The sequence below is a fragment of the Manis pentadactyla genome, chromosome 4 (genome assembly GCF_030020395.1).
Source record: "Manis pentadactyla isolate mManPen7 chromosome 4, mManPen7.hap1, whole genome shotgun sequence".
In the NCBI taxonomy this organism is placed as follows: Eukaryota; Metazoa; Chordata; class Mammalia; order Pholidota; family Manidae; genus Manis; species Manis pentadactyla.
This window is the reverse complement of record NC_080022.1, coordinates 190929906-190937917: the sequence shown is the minus strand read 5'-3', so window position 1 is coordinate 190937917 and position 8012 is coordinate 190929906.

The window sequence follows — 8012 nt, the reverse complement described above, 5'->3', positions numbered from 1 at the left end:
ATTACACCAAACAAAAACATTACGCATTTTTCTTTGCACACTTTAGCAATGAACACTCACAAAGGGAATTTTTTAATTCTCTACTAAATAATATCAACATTAATAAAATCTTGGGAACAGACTTAAAGTGCAAGTATTATACACTGAAAATTATAAAACAGTGATAATAGGAAAAATAAAGAAGAGCTAAGTAAATGTAAAGTCCTGCCATGGTGATGCCAGACTTAGTATCTCTAAGATGGCAATGGCACAAATGCAACCTACAGACTCAATGTGGTTCCTCTCAAAATTCCCAAAGCATATCTGGAAGAAATGCACCAACTGATACTGTCACATATGCAATTGCAAGAGACCCCAATAAGCACTTATAAGGAATCTTGAAAAAGAAAATCAAAGCTGGAGGCACGGGCTTCCCAAAATCAAATCTTAGTACAAAGTTAACTGTAAATGAAACACTGTGACACTTTCATAAAGATACACAGTGGACCCTTGGTAGTAGGTGTGTGAACGCCACAGTTCCACTTAAACAGATTTTTCACCTACAAATAAATTGGGAAAATGTTAAGTCAACAATTTGAAACATTTCCTATTCTCTAGGTTACTTTTCTGTAAGAATACAGCACATAATATGTATAATGTATAAAATATTGTTAATCGAGCGTTTATATTATTGGTAAGTCTTCCAGTCAAAATAGGCAATCAGTTTTAGGATAACAAAGTTTTGGCAGTCAAATGTTTTATGTATATTGGGACTCTGCGGGGTGTCAACCCCACTAGCCCCCATGTTGTTCAAGGGTCGACTGTATATACAGATCAAAGTACCTGAATGGAAACCCAGAAATGGCCCTAACCACCAATGGCCAGTTGATATCTGACAACGGTGGACAACATTAAATTCCGGAGAAAAAGTGTCTTTCCAGTAAATGGTGCTTGGCAACCAGTTGTCCACATGCAGAAGAATGAAAATGAACCCTAACTCATATCACATACAAAAATTAACTCAAATACATAAGGGCATACGTGTAATATGTAAAACATGGGGATAAATGTTCACGACCTTGGATTTAGCTATGGTTTCTCAGATATGAAAGCAAAGTACAAGCAACAAGAGAAATAATAAATTAATTTACCCCAAATTAAAATCTTTTCTGAATCAAAAGATACCAAGAAGTGAAAAGTCAGTCACAGAATAGAAGAAAATATCTGCACATTGTACATCTGACAAGAGCATGTTATCCAGAATACACCACGAACTTGTACAGTGCAACAAGACATCTCAATTTTTTAAATGGATGAGAGACTCCAAGACATACAAATGCTCAACAAGCACATGGAAAGGTGTCACAAAGAATTCCCTGCGCACACATGGGAATGGCTATAATCATAAAAACTGAAAATCACATGTTTCCAAGGATGCAGAGGAATTGGAGCCCCTAACCTTTGCTTGTGGAAATGTAAAACGTGCAGCCTGTTTATAACCACTTGGCGTTTCCTCATAAAGATAAAATACAATAACCTAATCGTTGTTATACACCCACTCCTAGATAATACCCCAAAGACACGACATTGATGTAAAAACAGAAACTGGCCCACGAGTTCTTGGCAGCATTGCACACCACAGCAAAAAGTCAGGAACGACTCAAACGCCCATCAAGGGATGAATGGATGGATAAAACCGGATGGATCCATAAACTGCATTTTTCTGCCATATAAAGAAACAAAAGAAAATGGTCCACAGCCTTCTTGAAAACAGTGTGGGGAGTGGGGAGGGCGTCCCCAGAAACTTGAACATACAGGTAATGTATGAGCAGCAATTCCATTTCAGGGCATCTGCCCAAACCACATGAAAGCAGAGACTTGGATATTTGGACACCCATGTTCACAACTGCATGACTCACAATGGTTAAACAGTGGAGTAGACCCACGTGTCCACAGACAAATGGATGAACAAAGTGTGGTCTCCACACAGTGGAGTGAACAAGGGAGTCCTGGCACCTGCTACATGGATGGACCCTAAAGCCATTTTGCTCAGTGAAATGCACCAGTCACAGAAGGATGAATACTATGTGATCCCACTTATATGATATCTGGCAGAGCCCATCTGAGCTAAAGTCTCTGGAACAGTTCCAGAAAAAGGAAATGGGATCAGAATGGAAAGACATTTGCACACAGCTGGGGTAGATGGAAACAGCTGTGTGGGGTCTCTGCACTGGATTATCATGTGGATGTCCTAATACCTCCCTCATTTAGGGTGAGGTGGTGGCTCCCTATTTGGGGGAGAGGCCAAGAGCATTTTGTGTGAAGTGGTGGGTGTGGTAAAGTGGGACCATGGGACATTTATTGTAGAGTGTACTGACACTGCAAGTTTTCTGTGTGCTTGAAATTACTGGAAAGTAAATTACTTTGCAGAACAACCATGTCAGTCCTGCACCAAAAAAAGCAGGGCAGACATCACACCCAGTCACAGAGGCCAAGCCCTCCCCATTCAGTTCACCCAAAGTGGAGCACTACTCAGCCTGCGGGAGTCACTACAAGGCACGTGGTAAAATTCCCTTGCAGACACTGGGCTTGGTTGTTGGGACGACCTGGAGTGGAACAGTGGGATTCTTTAATTCCAGTATCCACACCACTCCATCAAAAACCTGTTACAGCTAAAAATAAAATCTATAATCTTACAGGATACAAAATCAATATACAGAAGTTGTTTGCTTCTGTTCACCAATAACCAACCATCAGAAAGAGAGATGAAGAAAACAATGCCCTTTACAACTGCATCATAAAGAATAAAGTACCTAAGGACAAGCCTAACCAATGAGGCGGGAGGCTTGAGGCTTGAGACCTGAACATTGTGGACACTGCAGACCTGGACAGGAGGAGTTAGGTTATTACAAGTCCCATCCACCAACAGCAACCTGCAGACTCTGTGGGACCCCCCACCAAAATTCCACCGCACTTCACACAGAAGCAAACACCCAACAGGCTGAATGGAACTGCACAGGACCCCATCCCCACAGCCATCCTGAGAAAGCATAGCCCGGTCATCGTGCCCTGACCTCACACTACACTGTGGACCTGTAGCAACCGAGACCCCGTGTGGCGCCCAAGGAGAAGCAGTTGTGGAAACAGGACACCAGGCACCCTTCATCCCCCAACCTGCTCGGCATGAAGAACTGGCTCAACGAGGCCCCCAGGGCAGCCCGTGGGTAGGGGCTGCCCTCAGGGAGCTGGGCTGGGTCAGCGCCATGCTGTGCCCAGGGGGCCTCACAGGCAGATCCCACCTCAGGGACCCTTCCCAGGAAACTGCCCCATGTGCTGGGCGCACCGCAAGGGCTGCAGCCCAGGTAAGCGGGCCGCTAAAGCAGCCAAGTCACCTCCGTCCCCATTCCCATCTCAGAGCCTCATTAGGAAGGATGCCTGCAGCCTGGAGGGCATCCCACAGGTGCGGCCAATCCACCCACTGCACAGAACCCGAGGTACGCAGCACAGAGAAATGGGCTCCCAGGGAAGCACTGGATGCCACACACCCGCCCCGGCCCGGTCTCAGCCCAGGCCCGAACTCTCCCTGATTGCCACCTGCCACACCCTGAACTCAGCCGCACCCATCTCAGCCCAGACTCCGAAAAGACCCTGTTCCCCATCACAGGCCTTCCTCCCCTGGCCCCTGAAGAGGAGCGCTCAGCAGACGATGCATGAAAGCTTCTCTTTACCTTTCCCTACCGCAGCTCCTCAGGAAACTGAGCTGTCGCCGTGGGCATAGCCTGCAGTGTCACGGAGCCACAGGGGAGCCAGAGCAATTCCAGCACTGGTCAGAGCCGGGAGAAAAGGCCTGCGTCCTAACTGCACATGTGCCCCACTGGTCCACAAAGAGGGCAGAGGCTCTGCTTGTGGGTCATGGTGAGCTGGGCAGGACAGCACTCACAGCTCAGGGAAGGTGGTGCCCCCTTGAGGCTGAACTGATGAACCACAAATCTTTGGAAATTCAAGCCGCAATGGGCACAAATGTCCTGTGTCTTCTCCACTTTGAGAGTGAAAAGAATGAAATGAAGTAGACACAGGCATTACAACTTACACCAAAATTAACTCAAAATTCCCCATAGGCATGTTCCTTAGAAAACTAAAAATAGAAATACCAATTGACCTGGGAATTCCACTCTTAAGAATTTACCCAAAGAATATAATTTCTCAGATTCAAAAAGACATATGCACCCCTATATTTGTTGAAGCACTATTTATGGAATGGAATTCCATAATAAAAAAAGATATGGAAGCAATCTAAGTGTCCATCAGTAGATGAATAGATAAAGAAGATGTGGTACATAAACACAATGTTCTGGAGTCCAGCTCCAGCGGGGGGGAGGGGGGGAGTGAAGCTCAAAAGGATGAGATGGAGTCGGTGCATGGAGAAACAGGACAGAGTCAGATGGAGGTGGTCTCTCGACAAAGTGCTAATAACAGCTTTATTTATACCATTTTTCACAAGGATATGATTATTTTTTATTGTTCTGTTGATTAATTGGTATAGGCAGTTGATTAATAGGTATGGGCAAGCTTTTTTCTTTCTTCTTCTTTCTAATCTATTCGTGGTTGGTCAAGTGTTAGGTGATCGTTTTCTGTTCCTTGACCAAAATGTTTCCTGGCAACATGTACTCTATTGTGTTTTATGTTTCTATGCCATGCTGTTTCTAGGTAGTGCATGTGACCACAGGAGCATGCAGTATCTAGCCGTTACTATGGAGTCTATCAGCTCAGGGTGAAATACAGGTCACTCACTACCACAGTTAGCTAGGCAGGTATCATCATCTATATATTTAATGCAATGGGTCACTTTACCTTCTCATAATATTTATTATATCATAGGTAAATGCAAGATAAAGATAGAAAGCATGATTTAGAACTGAAAGAAAGCAAGTGTAGATGCTCAGGTTTGTACCTATAGACTAAGTATTAATCCAAGCCAGACAAGGGCAACAAAACATCCACGGGTGTAGACAATTTCTCCCAAAACTCGCGGGTGAGGTTCAAGCCTCACCTCTGTTGGACCCCATTTTCTCACCTGATGGCCCCTCTGTGACTGTGCCTGTCTTAGGTTGTTCTTCCCTTGCAGAATCTTACCTGTCTCTGGCTAACCAGCCATCTTCCAGGGCCATACAGGGAGATGTAAAGCTGGTTAGTGAGAGAGAAGTAATGTTCTTTGAAAATGTTAGCTTTTCACTTCTTTGCAGATTTATGCCCCATGACTTCTATGCCCAGCACTTGTCTTGAGGTATTTTTATCACTTGGAAGAATTATGGTACTTGGTAATTTCACATATGAGGCACAAATTCTAGTAAAGGGCTGTAATTAGGAAGGAAGAAGAAAAACTATAGAAGTAGCAGAGGGAAGAAAACATGAGAAGATTGATTAAGTGTCAAACAGGGTTATTCCATTCAGTATTCCCCTATAATTCTATTTCTCTAATTTTCCTATAAAACTCTTCATCACTAATTTCACTAGTATTACAAAAAAGAGGGGCATTCCCACTTAGGTGGAGATGGGGTAGTCAATGTTTGACTAGCTTCCTGCAGGTTTTGGTAATCTATGCCAAGATTGCCATCTGGCCTCTGTGTGTTCTATTCTTCAGGACCAACGTCCTGAAAAGCTTCTGAGAAGCTTATGTTCTCCTCCTTTCCATGCTGCTTAGAAAAGGTTAGCTTAGCCCTTGGCAACAATGCAAGCAAAGACAAAGCCAATAGTATAATGGAGAATAACAAAATCAAGGTGGGTAATAGAGGGAGCCAGCTGCAGAGGCCCTTGTCTTTTTTAAAATTCCACATTAAATAATGTGAAGATTAATAAAATACTAAGAATAGACTTAAGGTGCAAATGTTGTATATTGAAAATTATAAAACATTGATAATTTAAAAACTAAGAAAGATTTAATACATGTAAACTCTACTCATTTTGATGGAAAGACTTAAATACTGTTAAGGTGGCAGTGACACAAATGCAACCTATAGAGTCGTGATTTCTTTGAAAATTCACAGGCTTTAATGTACCAGCTGATCCTGACACGTAGAATTTCAAGGGAACCCAAAGAGCCCTTGAAAACAATCTTGACAAAGAAAATTGAAGCTGAAGGCTCATGGCCCCCAATATCTAATCTTAGTACAAAGTAACAGTAAATAAAACACTGTGACACTGGCATAAACATACACATCTGGCCCATGGACAGCAGGGGTGTGAACTGCCCAGGTCCACTTGAGGGGATTTTTTTCCAAAAATATATAGAAAAAATGTTTAAAGGCTTAAGACAATTTGAAACATTTGCTTTTTTCTAGCTTACCTGACTGTTAGAATGCAGCACAAAACATGTATCATGTACAAAATATGTGTTAATTGACTGTTTATATTATTGGTAAGTCTTTCAGTCAAAATAGGCAATCAGATTCAGGATAATACTTAAGTTTGGGGGAGTGAGATATTTTATGTGGATTCTGACTCTGTGGGATGTCAGCTACACAAACCCCCGTGTTGTTCAAAGGTCAACTGTATGAATAGATCAACAAAACTGAGTGGAAAGCCCAGAAGTGACCCCAACCATCTACAGTCAATTGCTTTCTAACAATAGTGGAAAACATTAAATTAGGGAAAGAATGGTCTTTTCAGAAAATGGTGCTGGGCAAATGACTGTCCATGTACAGAGGAATGAAACTGAACCCTTAACTCATATCACATACAAAAATTAACTCAAAACAGACAAAGGGCTTACATAATAGGTAAAATTAGAGACTCTATAAGAAAACATGAAGAGAAACGTTCATGACCTTGGATTTAGCCATGGTTTCTCAGATTTGACACCAAAGGACAAGCAACGGAAGAAAGCATAAATCAGAATTCCCCCAAATTAAAAACTTTTCTGCATCAAAAGTCACCAACCAGGAAGTGAAAAACAGCCACAGAATGGAAGAAAATATCTCCACATTGTACATCTGACAAGAGCCTGTAACCCAGAAAACACCACAAACTTGTACAAGGCAACAAGACAACACCCAAATGTTTAAAGTGGATGAAAGAATTCCAAGGAAGACATACAAACGTTCAACAAGCACATGAACACAGCATTACTTGCTATGGAAATGCAAATTAAACCACAGTGACCACCCTCTGCAAGCACACAGCAATGGCCGTCCTCAGGAAAATTCAAAATCACGTGTTGCCAAGGATGTAGAGTAATTGGAACCCCTAACTTTTGGTTGTGGAAATATAAAATATGCAGCTTGTGTACAAAAGCTTGGCATTTCCTCATAATATATAATACAATTACCTAATTGTGGGTAAACACCCACTCCTAGATACATATACCAAAGAAATGAAAAAGCTGTTCAAACAGAAACTGGTCCATGAGTTCTTGGCAGCACTACTCACCACAGCAAAAAGGTAGAAACATCTCAAATGCCCTTAACGGGGTGAAGGGATGAACAAAACAGGGTTGACCCATAAACTGCATTATTCTGCCAAATACAGAAATAAAGAAAAATGGTCCAAAGCTGCTTTGAAAACTGTGTGTGTGGAGGGCGTCCCCAGAAACTCGAGCACAGAATTAACATATGATTAGCAATTCCATTTCAGGGCATTTACCCAAATGACATGAAAGCAGGGACTTAGACATTGCACACCCATGTTCACAGCTGCATGATTCACAACAGCCAAAAGGTGGAGATGACCCGGGTGTCCACAGATGAAAAATGTCTCTACACAGTGGAGTAAACAAGGAGTTCTAGAACCTCCTACACACATGGACACCAAAGCCATTATGCTCAGTGAAATGTGCCCCTCAAAGAAGGACAAATATTATGTGATCCCACTTATGTGAGTCCTGGAGAGCCCAACTGAGGTAAAGTCTCGGGAACAGTTCCAGAAAAAGGAAACTGCATCAGGACAGAAAGACGTGTGCACACAGCTGGGGCGGGTGGTGACAGCTGCGGTGGGTCTGTGCATTGGATTATCATGTGGAGACCCTAATACTTCCCTAA